Genomic DNA, 16,707 nt, shown 5'->3' with positions numbered 1-16,707 from the left:
CAGGATGTGGTGTCTGCAGCTCTGTCCCCAGTCACCTGGCACAGTGGTGGTCACTACGGGCCAGTGTTCTGGGGGGAGGGGGGGCGGGTGTCACCGAGATTCTCACGGGGGTGGGGGACACTCTTAACTCCCACCCTGGGCCACCTGTGTGGATGGCAGTGGGCAGGAAAGGGCTGCCATGACAAAATACCACAGACCGGGGGCTTAAACAACAGATATTTATCTCCCAGAGTTCTGGAGGCTGGAATCTGAGATCCAGGTGTTGGCAGGGCTGGTTCCTCCTGAGGCCTCTCTCCTCGGCGTGTAGACAGCTGTCTTCTCCCCGTGTCCTAACGTGGCCTTTATGTGTGCTGGCACATTCCTGGTGTCTGTCCCTCTTCTTGTAAGGACACCAGTTCTATTGGATGAGGGTCCACACTTACGACCTCATTTAACTCTAATCACCTCCCTAAAGACCGTATTTCCAAATACAGTCATAGTGGGGGTTAGGGCATCAACACACGAATCTGGGGATACAGTTCAGTCTGTGATGGTGGTGAAGAGTGGTAGCCATGTGCCGTGCTCTGCTCCACGTGGGACTTTGCAGACGCCTCCCCACACACTTCCTGTCACACAATCCCATCCCCAGTGGGGCTGTTCTTCTGTCTGAGTCGAGGGCAGTGACCGTGCTCTCTGTCCCAAGACTGTTCCCTGCCCAGGCTGCACGCTGACCCACCAGCATTTGGAAGCCTCGCAGGGTCAGCCCCAGGGCTGTCCTCTGCTCTGGGGCAGATTTCATCAGTACACTTGGTGCAAGCCAAGGGGATGGAAGGAGAGGGCCTGTAAGTTAGTTTGTAAATACAGTTTGTAAGGTCAGTTGACCAAGGTGTATTGTCCTCTGTGAGGGCAAAGAACCAGGAGGATATAACTGGTTCACACTGGTGTTCCCCATACTGGACGTGGGGCCTGAAATGGAGCAGGTGCTGAGAAAGTACTTCTGGGATGGATGAGTGGATGGGGGAGTGGATGGGTGAATGGACAGATGGGTGAAGGTTTGGGTGGATGGACGGATGGACAGATGGACGGATGGATGGATTGATGGAGAGATGGAGGGATGGGTGGTTGGATGAATGGGAGGTTGGGTGGATGGATGGATGGGTGGATGGTTGAATGGGTGGATGGATGGACGGACAGATGGATGGATGGATGGATTGATGGGAGAGATGGAGGGATGGGTGGATGGATGAATGGGTGGATGGACAGATGGATGGGTGGATGGACAGATGGACGGACGGATAGGTAGATGGGTGGACCTTGCATGAGGGTGGTGTAAATACCCATTCTCCCTCTCATACACAGCTCACCCCAATTCCAGTCGTGGAGCCTCTCCCACTTTAAACCTCCCCAGCTCTACTGGATGAGATCTCTTTAAAACCATTGAGTTTGCGGACAGCAGGGAAGGCAGTGGGCTACTATGATACCTAAGAAAAGACCAGCGTCGTTGACATCCCAGGCCAGGGTGTCTTCGGGTCTGGCTGCTGGAGATTGTTCAGGGAGCAGTCCCTTCAACTGACCCAGAGGCACAGTGGCCTCCATCTCTGCCTGTCCATCCCCTGCTGCAAATTCAGGGAACTGGACCCCCACCCCACCCCGCAGAGCTGGCGGAGTGGCGCTGGGGTCACGGCATCCTGCTTGAGCAGTCGACTGCCCCATCCCCCTTGTCCCTGTCATGAGTGACTTGGCCTCTTGGGGGCCCCAGAAGACGGGTGTTGTCATGCCCTGCAAGAGGTGGGATGAAGGAGCTGCTCCCAGTATGTGCAGGTGGCCACTGACCTGCCATCTGTCATTCTAGTGAGGACAGACCCACGGCCTCTCCCTGGGCACCCAGTTTAGGGATGGTTAGTCAGGCCAGGAGCCCCCTTCTAGCTGGGACACAGACAGGACCCAAGGGCTACCCCCCAGAGTGAGCCGTGGCTCATTTTGGAGAACGAAAGCATCATATGGTGCTCTGTTATTGAGTTAACATGTTGTTTTTGCCTCCTCTGAAATAGACGATAGGAAACAGATCCGGGGATAATGAATAAACATTGGCTTATGGGGGCTGCATGCTGGGAAAGATGAACTCTCACGTTGGCAGATTAAATGTAAGACACGCATATGTAAAGGAGATGTGTAAGGGCCAGCCTCCTGCTTCAACAAATCATACAGCCAAGGAAAGCATCTGGGAGGACGCTCTGAATGTCCCCTGTCCCCAGCCGGGCAGGGTCTGTGGGCTTGGGGACGCCAGGAGGAGGAGGAGCCCGGGTTCCTAGAAGACCTGGCACCGGGGAGCCAAAGAGACAGGGCAGGAAGTGGCAGCTTGGGCACCATCCACAGACGTAAATCGAGAGTTAGCACTCATATTCAGCAAATGCAGCTTCCAGAAGCTTCCAAGTGGTTAAACAAGGGAATTCCCTGGTGGTCCAGTGGTTAGGACTCCGCACTTCCACTGCAGGGGGCATGGGTTCGATCCCTGGTCGGGGAACGAGGATCCCACGTGCCACGTGGCGCAGCAAAAAAAAAAAAAAAAAGTGGTTAATCAAATCAGGTGTCAGATCAGTGCTGGACGTTCAAACCTTTTCTGCCTCATTTTACTCCCCTCTACGATCTGAAGGACTTCAGACATGGCACCCACCTTTCTATTTCCTTAAATTGAGATGAACTTCTCAAACCATGAGACTTACCCTTTTAAAGTGTAGAATTCAGTGGTTTTTAGTCTATTCTCAAGGTTGTGCAAACATCACCACTATCTAATTCCAGAACATTTTCATCACCCCACAAAGAAACCTGTCCCATTAGCAATCACTCCCCATCCCCCACTTCCCCCTTCCCCCTTCCCCTAGCAGTCACTCATCTACTTCCTGTCTCCACGGATTTGCCCATCCTGGACGTTTCCTATAAATGGAAGGCTACTATATGCAGTCTTTGGTGACTGACTTGCTTTAGCGTAATGTTTTCAAGGTTCATCCATATTGCAGCAGGTGTCAGAATTTCATTTCTTTTTCAGGCTGGATAATATTTCCTTGTAAATGTAGACCACGTTTTGTTGATCCATTCATCAGTTGATGGACATTTGGGTTTCTGCTTTTTGGCTTTTGAATTAGTACTGCTGTGAACATTCGTGTAAAAGTTTCGGTTTGAACACTTGTTTTCAGTTCTTTTGGGGCACACCTAGGAGTGGAATTGCTGGGTCACGTGGTAGCTCTGTTTCGCCTTTTGAGGAACTGCCAGACTGTTTTGCATTTTCCATTCCCTCCAGTGGTGTATGAGAGTTCTGATTTCTCCCTGTCCTTGCCAACACCTATTTCTGTTTTTTTTGGTTATAACCATGCTAGTGGGTGTGAGGTGGTATCTCACTGTGGTTTCGATCTGCACTTCCCTGATGACCAGTGATGTTGAGCATCTTTTTATGTGCTTATCGGCCGTTTGCGTATAATCTTTGGAGAGGCATTCACTTTTTAAATTAACATGTTATCATACTCGTCGTGTCTGGTCCTGCAATGAATTTGGAAAACACAGAAAGGTATAAAGAAGAAAACAAAAATCACTCATAATCCTACCCCACATTGATAATCCCCACCCTAAATTTTGGTCCTTCTTTGAGTAAAAATGCATATTAAACAAAGTTGAACGCATCCTTTTAAATTATGGATCCTACTTTTTCTCTTTCCCAAGTGACAAAGGACATGGTGTCATGGATTGAAAACAGTCTTCTGAAACACCATTTCCGGAAGCCGTCGTGGTTGAGCCATTGATGGACAATGTCCATCACTGATGTCATTGATGTGACACTGACATGACACTGGCTATCCAGCTACCCGCTTTGCTATTGCAAGTAGCACTTCAGCGAGCAGCCTCACAATTTTTTTTTTTTTTTTTTTTGGCTGCGTTGGGTCTTCGTTGCTGCGCGCCGGCTTTCTCTAGTTGCGCTGAGCGGGGGCTACTCTTAGTTGCGGTGCGCGGGCTTCTCGTTGCGGCGGCTTCTCTTGTTGCGGAGCATGGGCTCTAGGCTCATGGGCTTCAGTAGTTGCAGCACGCGGGCTCAGTAGTTGTGGCTCGCAGGCTCTAGAGCGCAGGCTCAGTAGTTGTGGCGCATGGGCTTAGTTGCTCCACGGCATGTGGGATCTTCCCGGACCAGGGCTCGAACCCATGTCCCCTGCATTGGCAGGTGGATTCTTAACCACTGCGCCACCAGGGAAGTCCCACAGTGTAAAAGCTCTGTGTCCATGTCCTCAGGATGCGTCGCCTTTAATCAACTTGCCCTGGTACATTGCCCAGCGTGAAGCCACCTCTTCTCTGTCTTCAGCCCTAGAACTGCACTGACGTCCGGGACAGACATCTGACTGTATCCCGTCTATCTCCTTCAGGGAGTCCCCAAGGGTCCTCTCGGGTTGCAGCTCTCTGCGGCTCCCTAAAGATAGGACCTGCCCACAGCCCTCGGGGCAAGGGACTTGGGGACATAGAATACACCTTTTCTCAAATCAGCAGGGACTGGCTTCATGGGCAGGCGAGACCCGCCGCTGCACAGGCCCTCGCCTCTTTAATGCTCCCAAGTCGCCATCCTGAAATTCTTCATCATTTTTGCACACCCTCCCCACCCCACCCCCACTTTCATTTTGCACTGGGTCCCTCAACTTTCCTAGCGGCTCTGCTGACTTGGATATGCCACCACCTGCCTCCACCTGGTGCCCGAGGGCACGCGTTTTGTGCTGATACTCAGAGATCGTCACCCTCCAGAGGGCTGCCATCTTTAAAGAAAGGCGCCTTGTTTTGAAAACACCCAGGGTTTCCTAATTCCTGATGGCACAGACTGCGGCGCATTGGGAGTTTTTCCTGCAGCTCAGCTGAGGTTGGGATTTGGCCGCAGGGACTATGTATTATTGATGCACCCTCCAACCTCCCCCCGCCCAAGGACAGGGCTCTAAACTCGGCTCAGCAGTGGCCGTGCTGACCGCAGTGGGCCAGGCTGACCTGCACCGTGGACCACCTGCTAGGATGGGCGCGGAGTGGTAGCCAGGCTGCAAGAGCCTGTTGCAACTGGGCACAGGCTCCGGTGCCCCCCCTGCAGCGGGAGCCCCAGCTCCAGGTTGTCTCCGTTAGAGATGTGTGTGGAGAAATCATTGCCGAATGCAGCCAGGTCCCCCAGGAACGTGGTCCAACTCGGCACAGCTGTTGACCGTGGCGAATGTGCCCCAGCGGCCCCTGCTTATTTAGCCGAGATGCAAATGTGCCCTTCGCCCGAATCCAGGAGGTTCTCAGTTTGCCCTCCGTGTGTGCAGAGGAGCCGCCCCTGGGCTTCTCCGTGGAGCCCCCCGGGCTGAGCACCTTTGTCAGGTGCCCAGGGAGCCAGCTGCCCTTGCATGTTTAGCACCAGCCAGTGGGGAGTGTGGCCCCAGAGCGCGCCCCAGCCTCCGTGTCTCTGATCAGTGCCCTCTGTCCGTGGGGCTGCCCGCATCCCTCCCTCCCCTCCTTTCAGGACCAGTGGAGGGTCCCGCGAGCCTGTTAACCCCTGGGGTGCTGTGTGGGGAGGAGGGACTGAACTCGGAGCAGGGAGGACTCTTTGGGAGCCTTTTTCTAAGGAGAGGGAAGGCCCACCTTCTGATTAGTGCTAAGAAAACTGACATCAAGGTCACGTTCCTTGTCACCGCAGTGCTTCTGGTTTGCAAATGGTTACAACTTCTCAAAGTGCCGGTTCTTTTTCCCAGGTGTCTTCTGCGGGATACAAAGGGCCCATTTTACAGAGAAGGACACTACAGGTTAAGTAACTTCCTGGCAGTCACGCTGGGACCCGGGCTCACTGGCCTTCTCAGCACGATGACGTCCATCCAAATGGGTCTTTTAGGGCCAGCAGTGGGGGAGGGGGAGGGGTTGTCAAATAATTTGGCCGGACAGCTAATCTCGACAGTGCCTGACCATGACCTTGATGGGCGCCGGAAGTTCCCATACAAGCAGATCAGTAGCGATGTTAGCAGTCGCCCCGAGGGCCTCCCCAAGCCTGCGTCGTGTTCCTAGATTTTATTATTGGAGCAGGGGCTGGGCTGGTGGCTCTATTTCCCGGAAGGACACCCGAGGAAAGAACAGGAGAGAAGGCCAAGCTCTGATCCCATATGCAGGATACTAGAGTGGAAACTAGAACTTTCTCTCTCCCCTAGACCAGAGCTTTATCTGACCTGATCCCCCATTGCACGCTGCCCATCAGAGATGGCGGCCCAGGTCGTGCCACCCACCTGCTGTGACATGCCACCCAGAGGTCACACCCTCACAGTGGTCCCCTCCGTGACCCGCGTCGGGGTGGGAAATGGGGGCAGCCTCGTGCCTGCAGCCTCCCGGGTCTGCAGGACGCCATGTGTGTTGGAGCCTCTCCCACTGGCACAGATGAGAGCATTGGGGGCAGGGGTCACAGACCTCAGTGAGGGTCAATGAGAGCTGCACACACACACGTACACACGCACGCCTGCATGGTGCACCATACGTGTGCACATGTGCTCACATGTGTGTGCATACACACAGTGCCGTGGACTCTTCCAGAGGCTCAAGGAGCCCCCGCCAAGGGCCCCGGCTGCGCGGTGTGCCCCTTGAACACCCACTCAGGTAAACGTGCAGGTCCCGCGTGGCTTTGGGGCTGAGCTGTCCTTGAGCCCTGGCACAGAGACAGAAGCCCAGCGATGATCTGACCTACTTCTTATTCCTGAAACTCCCGGCTTTTCTCGTGGACGCTCCTAGAAGGAGTCTCACTGCCAGGGTGACCGCATCATTTATCATCCGAACGGGGACACTTGTGAGAGCAAAGAAGGGCAGCTGGCGTCACTTGCCGGCTGCCAGGTGCACGGGGCTGCCCTACTTACTGCCGGCAGCAGAGGCCTGGCGGGTCCGGGTGTTAGGACGTGCTCCCTCGGTACGGGAGACCGGAGCCTCGGGGCCGGTCGTTCACCCACTCATTCATTCATTCACCCCAACCCCCTCGCACTGGCCGACACCTGGGGTGGGGGGCCTGGATTCCACGGAGGAGAGCCCACCCCTGAGTTACAGGAGGGGAAAGAGGGACTTTTAACCAGGGTGAACAAACCCCGCAGGGAGCCCCAGAGGCTCAGGGCGGCCGCACCCAGCACGCCGGGTGCTCAGCGCGGCGCCCTCTGCTGCCACACTGGAGACCTGCCTCCCGGACACTGGCGGGGACTTGGCACCGACAGGACAAGTCCAGGTCCTGGGGCATTGCTTGGCTGAACGGGGCCAGGTCTGTCACCTTTGGACTCGTGTCCGGTGACCCTTCATGCCTGAGGGTCACGCCTCCACCCTCAGGGTCTGCCTGGAGGGGCTCCCCGCAGGGGCAGAGCTGCTGGGATGTCCGTGGCTCTGCACTGGTGGGGACCCCGGCTTGGCCCAGTGACCTGGGGACGTCACCTGCCCTCTCTGTGCTCGGTCCCTTCGCCCGCAGACGGTCCTGCTGGGCCTGGCGAGAACTCACGTGACCCCCGCAGAGGCACCTGGCGTCTCCTCGTGGCGCAGGGGCCCCGGTCCATTGCTGAACGGCAGTCAGGGTCCGGCCGCAGGGCGGCCTCCTGGGCCCAGGGTGAGCCGCTGCGTCCCCCAGTGTGGCCGGGACTCGCAGTGTGCACACCAGGGCCGGCCAGCCGGGGACCAGCAGTAGCCCTGCCGCCGGCTTTGCACCGCAGGCGGTAAGAGCGCGAAGCTTCCTCCCCGAGACCTGCGCAGCCAGCGTGGGGCCCGCGCCCCGGGCTCCGCTCCCGAGCGCGTACTCTTCCTCCTGGCAAACCCTGCTTCTCCACCAAGCCTGATCCAAGGGCCGCCTCCCCCTGGAAGCTCTCCCTGCCTCCTCCCGTCCTAGCAACAAGCGTGGTGCGTTCGGCTGTCTGCTGTCTGCAGTCTGCGAGCTCTGCGTGCAGGGCCCTGCACAGGCTCCGTGAATCCGGGATGGCGGGTCACAGAGGCCCAGGGGGCAGAGGGAAGGCCCCCTCTCTCTCCTCTCTCTCCGAGCTCCCCAAGGCCTGAGGCTTCCGCAGCCCTGCTCTCCCGCCCAGGAAACCCCCCCACCCATGGCCGCTCCCTCCCTTTGCTTGTTGAGCCAATCAGGAGCGCAGTGTGGTGCCCGCCCACTCGGGAGATTGGGGGGGGGGGTAGGGGGCGGGGCTCTCTCCCGCAGAGACCAGCCCCTCCCCTAGAACAGGGCCTGCTCTGAGGCCCGTCGCCCGTGTGCCCGCACCCTTTCTCGGGACCTTGGCCCGCACATTCTGTTCCCTCGCTGTTCCCAGCTCCAGTGCCCTTGCCACCAGCTCGCTCCTTCCTGGCCTCTGATTTCAGCTCAGACACCGCGTCAAGGGCCCACCCTGCCCTCCTCTTGATAGCATGAAACTCCTTGGCTGGTTGGGGTCTATCTGTTCCTCCTCTGTCCCCTGAGTGACAGCAGGGACCTTGTCTGCCTCGCTTGCCATTTTGTCAGCAATTCCGGGTCTGGTGTAGATCCCTTGCCAGGTCAGTACCAACTCCTTGAATGAATCCACCACCAGGCGTGGCCCCTGCACTTACAGACAGCGGGCAGGGAGCTCACCTTACACAATGGGGCCCCGGGACGTGTGACTCTCTCCAGTTTACAAGGAAGGAAACCAAGGCTCCAAGAAGCTCTGCAGCTTTCTCAGGTCCCCGAGCTGGCAAGTGGCCACCCCGGCGCTGAACCAGGCCTGTGTATTTTGTCTGCATCACCCCACCCCGCCGCTGCTTCTCGGCCCAGGGCCCTGCAGGGTCGGGCAGGAGAGACCCAGAGCATCCGGGGTGGTGACCTGAGGAGTATGGGCTCGGAGGGAAGGCAGTGGTAGCCAAGCAGAGCCCTGGGCAGAATGTTCTGGAATCTTTTTTTCAGATGTGTTTAAATTCAAGTGAAATTCACATAACGTAAAATGAACCATTTTATTTTTTTTTAACACTTTTTTTTTTTAAGACTTTTTTGATATGGAACATTTTTAAAGTCTTTGTTGCATTTGTTACAATACTGCTTCTGTTTTATGTTTTGGTTTTTTGGCCCCGAGGCATGTGGGATCCTAGCTCCCTGAGCAGGGATCGAACCTGTACCCCCTGCATTGGAAGGTGAAGTCTTAACCACTGGACCGGACCGCCAGGGAAGTCCCCAGAATGAACCATTTTAAATTGGACAATTCTGTGGCGTTTAGAATACCCACCTCCCTGTGCAACCATCACCACTGTCTAATTTTAGAACATTTTCATCATCCCCCTAATCTACTTTCTGTCTCTATAGATTTCCCTTTTCTATACATTTCATGTGAAAGGGACCACATAATATGTGGTCCTTTGTGTCTTGCTTCCTTCACCTAGTGTAAAGTTTTGAAAGTTCACCCATGTTGTAGCATAAATCAGTGCATCATTCCTTTTTAGCGCTGAATAAGATCCCATTGTATGGATATGCCACATTTTATTTATCCATTCATCCATCGATGGATGTTTGGGTTGTTTCCACGCTTTCAGCTGATATGAACATGTGTAAGTGTTGGGCTGGGTCCCTGTTTTCAGTTCTTTGGGGGACACACCTAGGAGAGGAATTGCTGGGTCATATGGTAATTCTATGTTTCACTGTTTGAAGACCTGCCAGGCTTCGCCACAGCCTGGAATTTTGACTCTGAAGAGTGAGGTCAGTGTGGCTGGTGCCTCCTGGAGCTGGGGCAGGAGTGTGGGCTGGAAGGCTGCAGTGATGCCCTCGCCCCGCCTGGCCTGGCATCGTCTCTGCAGCCAGCATGTGGTGCACGAAGCCCAGCCCTCAGGTGGGCACCTGCTGTGTCACTTCCCCGCATGTGTGTCCCCGTCCCCTGACTGTGCGCTGCTCCCCAGGGCAGGGACCCTGCCTGCTGCCTCCCAGTGATCCAGGCCAGCGCCCAGGAGGCCCACCACACATGCCTGCCACGTTGGAGCTAGCAGAACGGACAGCAATCTGAAAGAGCTCGTTATTTTCTAACGAGAGTTAACCAGCCCGAAACAGATTTAGAATTCAGTGTGGTTAAAAATCATCAGTCTTATGCCGTTTAAAAATTGCTTGTCATTTTGTATGCCAAGAACTCTTCCAGCAGCCTACTTTTCCAAAATGATTGCTGATTGGAACAAAAACATTGCCACTAAAATTAGAGTGACAAAATGGAGTTGTTATGAAACAAAAAGGAAATCGACAGGTACATTTTAACAAGTGAGGAACACCCCCCCCCCACCTGTGGGAGCAGCCACGGGCACAGCTGCCCCATATACTCCCAGGAGCCTTTATTTCCACATGCGGGTTCTATGGTTTGATTAAACCCATGACGAGAACCCATCTGAGAAAGAGTGGTTGCTTAGGAGTAGAAAGTATTTTAGTGATTTAGGTCTGGGCCTGGAGATGTACAAGTGAGGCCTGGCTGGAGAACTTAATACGTAGGATGCTTTCCAATTAGTGTCAAAGTCCAGACATTTGTATCTTGAAAGAAGAGACCCTTCTCCCCTTTACCATCTCCCTCCTCCTCAGCTGGAGCATCTCGACGTGACAGGAAAACGTACAAGAACCATGGCTTAAATGAGGTAGAGGTTTGTTTCTCTGTCATATTAGAGGAGACAGAGGAAGATGGTCTGACGCTGGGGTGGGGGCTCTGGGTGCTTGAGGATCTAAGCTTCTCCCGTCTTGCTGCTCCATCATCCTTAACAGGCTTCCTCATGGTTCAAGGCAGCTGCTTAGATTCCACCCATTGCATCCACATTCCAGCAGAGGAAAGGAGAAGACACAAAACCACGCTCCCTCTTTTTAAGGACATGCAAAGTGTCCACTATTCTTCCAACTATTGGCCACAACATAATCTTAAGGAAGGCTGAGCGTTATAGCCTTTATTCCAGACAACCTGCGGAAAAAGTGGAGAACTGATGTTGGCGTAGACAGCTGGCGACTTTGCCATAGTATGTCCTAAGGAACAGCCTTCTTCCTGTTTTCATAGTGCGCACCGCATCTGGACAACCTCCCCTCCACCACCGCCACCCCCACCTCACCCAGAGCAGCTCAGGATGCAAGACGTGATATGTCGTTTGAGCACAGTTGGGGGGGATGCTTTAAGTAAGAAAAAATTTTATTCACACACGGAGAAACTGAGGCTTGTAGAGTGGAAGGGACTTGCCCAAGGTGAGTCAGTGCCTGCACACTTATACCAGCCACCCTGGGGGCCCTGGCTGGGGGTTCCAAAGTTCCATCAGATTTCTCACCATCTTCTGAGATCCTGGACCTCTTACCAGGTCAGAACCTGTGTCCTGAAGCATGGAATATTACCTTCTCATATCCATCAGGCCTCTTGGTTACAAATGATAAATATCAAGCTCAACCTGGCTGGAGCCAAAAAGGAAACATAATAGCTTTAAAGGTCAAGAATAAGAGCTTCAGGCATGGCTGGATCCAGGTGTTCAGAGAGCATCAGGAAGCTCTCTTTCCATCCCTTTTCTCTGGAGTCCTCTGTATGAATTCTGCTCTTTGGCGGGCTCTCCCTGTAACATGTGGAGGTGGCCACCAGCAGCACCAGGTTAAGGTTCAACTATTTTAGCAGCCGTAGAAGGAGGAGAGTACCTCTTTCCCAATCATCATGAGAGAAGTTTCAGGATTGGGTCTCGATGAACTGATTTAAGTCATATGACCAAGGGAGTAGGCTGGACCCATTCACCAGACCAGGAGCCCATGCCCATCCTCAGAGGGCACATACACTAAACTTGGGCTAAGTGTGTTTCCCCAGAAGCAGGAAATGGACACTGGCAGGCTGAACGCCTACTTCCCTTCCACCCCTGCTCCTACACCCTGTGATTCCTTCCCTGACTCTTTTCTCCCCAATAAAAACAGAGCTGTCCTAGTCTCATCCCCTAGGGGTCTTGCTCGCTGGCTCGTCTTTTCATTTGTGAGGCTCTTCCTCCCAGTGCCTGAGAATCTAGTAGGAGAAGGACCGTAATACCCTCTCTGGATCCTCAGTGCCTGCCCAGTACAGAACTTGGTGTAGAGCAGGTGCTGCTCAATGTATGGTGGATAGTAGATGGAAGGAAGGACAGGCAGGTGGATGGATAGATGGATGGATGGAAAGAAGGATGGGTGGCAAGAGTGATGCATGGATGGATGGGTAGAGGGATAAATGAATGGATAGTTTGGTGAGTGGTGGCTGAATGGATAGGTGAATGGATGATGGGTGGATGGATGGGTGGGTGGATGGATGGATGGATGGTGGATAATGAATGCATGGATAGATGGATGGACAATGGATGGATGAGTAGATGGGTGGATGGACGGATGAATGGGTGGGTGGATGGTTGGATGGATGGATTTGTAGGTGATCTAATAACCAGCTGGAGGAAGGAAAACTTGTGGGTCACACAGCCCTGATTAACTACCTCTTACCAGGTCAGAACCTGTGTCCTGAAGCATAGAATATTACCTTCTCATATCCGTCAGGCCTCTTGGTTGCAAATGATAAAAATCAAGCTCAACCTGGCTGGAGCCAAAAAGGAAACATAATAGCTTTCAAGGTCAAGAATAAGAGCTTCAGGCATGGCTGGATCCAGGTGTTCAGAGAGCATCAGGAAGCTCTCTTTCCATCCCTTTTCTCTGGCATCCTCTGTATGAATTTTATGAGTTTAATGTGGTGGTATCATTTAACTTTCATACGTTCAGCCCTTTTAAAAAGCATTTTAATAGCATGGGTGACACTAAGTCACACCCATTTGAGGAGGGTGACAGGAGACACAGGCCAGCTGAGCATCCCTCCTGAGCTAGCAGGAACTGCGGCTGTGTTTTCACTGGTTCCTCGGGCTGACTCAGGTCCCCTGGTCTTCCCCAGGCCTCTTCTGCCTCACTGGGTGTGATTCTGGTGGGAAATACATGGTTCTGTCCGAGTCCTCTTTATTACATGTAGCTCATGTCCATTACAAGTGATGTATACGTGTGACCCGGCAGGCAGAACTCTCAAACCCAGGCGTGTTGTACTGCCTGGTCACGCGGTGCTCTTCATGTGTGCCATTGATGTGGAACTCGCTGACCCGAAAGCATGTGCTGTTCCCCCATGTGACTGACAGCTGGGACACAGCACGGGAGCACTGGGTGGGGCACATGCCCTTCACCGACCACAGTGAGCCCAGACGGTCCTGGGCGGCCCCAGGGCACCAGGAGGCGGGCGGACTCCCCCTGCGTGTGCCAGGACCGGGGCGAGTGCTGTACCTGCACCCTTAGCACAGGCCATCCAGACCCCCTGGGCTCCATGCCGCCTCCACCCCTCCCTCCTGACCCTTGGTGCCTCCGTTTCCCCTTCTGTGCCACGTGGACCACAGTCATCCTATCACACAGCATTGTTTCGAGGATGATTAAATGACCCCATAATTATAAAGCTCTTACGGCCTCTGCACACAGTAGGCGCTCAGTAAATGGTGTCCCTTAGGATTTATTGTTTTGGTTGCAGTTGTTGTGATTTAGACCTGCCCTCGAAAGTCACTGGTCTCTATTCTCTGAGTGACGAAACGGAGGCTCAGAGAGGTTAAGTCACTCGCTTCAGGTCACACAGCCATTGAGTGGCAGAGACGGGGCTTGAGTCCAGAGCCCGAGGGGAGTTCCCACTTCACCACGCCAGGGGAAGTTGGGGGATTGGGGTGGTAATGTTTCACCCGTTTTCTACCAGCTTCCTTTGGAGCTGGGACATCATGTGCCCCAGGGCCTCGCGCCCGACCCAAGCGGGGTGTCCGATTACCGGGGAGACCTCGGCCTAGCTGGACCTCACGGTGGTGGCAGGTGGCAGTCACCTGGCCTGGCCATGGGCCATGACTTCAGACAGATGCTTCACTCCGCCCCTCTCCTTCTGAGCTCCTCAAACAAGGCCACCACCGGCCTGCCCTTCCTTCCTCCTTCGGGGCAAACTGGGGGCATGTGTCAGGTGGCCACTGTGGGCAGCCAGGGTGACCTTGACTGTGCTCACCTCTCGCCTCTCCAGGTGAGTATGGCTGACCTGGAGGACCCAGGGCCAGCTGCCCCCAAGGCAAACAAAGTCCCAGGCTATCCAGAATGGCACACGCTGAGAAGTCGTGCCCCCCGCTGCCCAGGGGCCCGTGCCCCCCCGCGGTGGACCACCCGCCTTATCATACAGTGACTGCTTCTGGACTGGGCGGAGGCGCCTGGGGTGGGAAGATGCTTTGTTTGCACCCCCAGAGCCTGCACAGAGCCGCTTATCCTGGTAGTCACAGCTCAGCTGCCCGTGAGCGCCGTCACACCGACTCAGAGACGGCTGCATCCAGCTTACCTCTCCCGGGGGTCCCAACAGCAGGGATGCTCAGAGACCTGCCGCCCCCCCCTGCGCTAGGGGGGACGGCGATGAATGTGGGCCTGCTCTTCCCTCGGCTTAAAAGTAACCCTCGTTTAGGCCGTGTTTGGGAAACGGCAGCGCTTTGGTAACTAACCTGATGGCTTGGGTTTCACTTTGTTGGAGTTTTGCACTCTCCCGTCGGCTTCGAGATGAAAAAATTCATGAGACGGTGTGGGCAGATTGAGGAGGAGGAGGTGGGATGGAAATCGGGGATTCTCGGAGTCCCTTGATGGGGGGCTCTAAAACTCCCACCCTGGAGGCTGACTGAGGTGGCCTGGGCTGGGGCCAGTGGGTCTCCGGGATGTGCTCCCTGACCAGCAGCCGCTGCAGTGGTGTCACCTGGGAACTTGCCAGAAAGGCAGGTGCTTGGGTTCCGCCCCCGAATTGGGAAATCCAGGGATTCTGGTGTATCTAGAGTCTGAGATCCTGGCTTAACGAAGTCAAGGGCCATCTGGGAAGGTTTTGCTACTCTGAGTGTGGTCCACAGACCACAGCATCCGCATGGCCACCCGGGTGTCTGTTAGGAATGCAGAATTCCAGGCCCCCTGGGACCTACTGAAGGAGGACCTGCATGTTGACAGAGTCCCAGTGACTCGTGGGCACGGTGAAGCTGGGGGCTGGGGTTGGGGTGCATTCAGAGGGTTTGAGCATCTTCTCTGGGGTGGGAGGGAGACCTGGTGGGCCCAGGACGGCCTCGGGAGACCGGCCACCTGCCCAGTTTCCCTTCCTGCTGGCTCTGCTCACCCTTCCCGAGCCCCACCCTCACGCCATCCCGGGGAAATGTGCTCCCGGCACACCTCACACCCCATCTAACTGCCTTGAGATAAGGGAGACGTGCAGTCTCGGTTCCAAAAGATTCTCAGCCCCTCTCCCTGAACCAGCTTTTGAGAGAACCAACCAAGATCACACAGGCCCCCACTAAGTCATCTGGGGACAGAAGGACGCCCCCCAGGCTGGCCAGGTCAGCACTTCGTCTTCCTGTACCAGGGTACAGGTCTGGTTATTCAAAACCTGGATAACCTGAAGCTGTTTTGTAATACGGAAATAACTGCCAGTTTCCAAGCATAGGAGCAGGAGCATAATGCAGAAGTTGTCCTAGGACCTCCTGCGTCCTCCCAGCCCCCCGGGAAGCCACCATGTTGGAGGAACCCCCCGACACGGTGACCTCACCTCCACTTCTTGCCGTTTGTCTTGGACCTTTCAGGAAGCGGTTCCGGCCCTGTGTTCCCTGTCTCAGTCGCTAGATGGCAGCCGCGGGGCGCAGAAGCCGCAGAGAGGGGCGTGTGGGTCCCTGCTCCAACCGGAGCCCCGGGGAGAAGTTCCTCCTGGGAATCGGGCATCCCTCCACCAGGATTTCTAGTAGGGAGCATGTTTTCAAGGTTACTGTTCCGAGCAGAGCCCACCTGGCCCTGTCGACTGAGGAGTCAGAGGCCTGCAGTGACGTTGTGGCCTCTGCAGGGCCAGGTGGGGCTGCGGACACACCAGGAGGCCAGCGGGAGGATGGACGGTCCCGGTGCAGGGACAGGGCAAGGGGGATTGAGGGAAGAGGGACAGAGGGCAGCCCTTCTGCACACACTCACCTCAAGGAAGCCCCTGGGAAGCTGACATCCCGTAAGAAGGCTGCACACGGACTTTCCATTTGTCCCAGACCCTCCGTGAACTCAGGCAGCGGGCGCAGGAATGCCTGCACCCCACAAAACGTACAGTGACGGTGGGTTTTCATCTCAGACGGGCAGCGTGGGGCGAGGCCGTGGAGCCCCAGCGCCTGCGTTCAAACCCCAACCTCACCCCCGACTGTCCGCACGACACCACGTGGGCTGGCGTGAGCACCAGAGGGTGGCCCCTCTGCTTTTCAGTTTCCTCGTGTGTAAAAGAGGGAGGACTATGGATCTCGCCGCATTCCGTTGGGATGATCAACTGATTTTAAAAATGCAAAGCAGTCAGCACGGCGCCTGGCACAGTGTAGGCAGGTGCTGGTATACACAATATTACTGTGTTATTAATTAACTAACCATGGTGATTATTTGTTGTCTTATATGTAACAGGGATTCGACTCTAGGCCCAAATAATTATAAACAGGCTTCTGACACCCAGGGGGATTGTGCAGGACATTTCCAAGCACTTCAGGCATTTTGCTTTTCTTATTGCCTATCGCTATTATTGCATAATTGTCATTATTATAGTTACTATTATTGCTGTTATTCGTATCTTTGAGGGGACCCGGTACTCCCTGTAATCAATGTCTCTCCTGTCCAGGGCCATCTTAGATCCAACCATTTAAGCAGTCCTTGCCAGCCCGTCAATTCAGTAAGCATTTCCTGGGAAACTGCTCTGT

At 54.9% G+C, this 16,707-nt stretch overlaps 1 protein-coding gene across 10 annotated transcripts in view; it reads left to right on the top strand.

Moving 5' to 3' along the window:
* Window positions 1-16,707, top strand: part of SHANK2 (SH3 and multiple ankyrin repeat domains 2) — a 552,759-nt gene that overhangs the window by 292,196 nt on the left and 243,856 nt on the right. The window lies entirely within an intron of this gene.

Source organism: Balaenoptera ricei, chromosome 8 (assembly GCF_028023285.1).
Source record: "Balaenoptera ricei isolate mBalRic1 chromosome 8, mBalRic1.hap2, whole genome shotgun sequence".
Taxonomy (NCBI): domain Eukaryota; kingdom Metazoa; phylum Chordata; class Mammalia; order Artiodactyla; family Balaenopteridae; genus Balaenoptera; species Balaenoptera ricei.
Note: the sequence above shows the minus strand (reverse complement) of the source record. Positions and strands in the feature narration are given on the sequence as shown.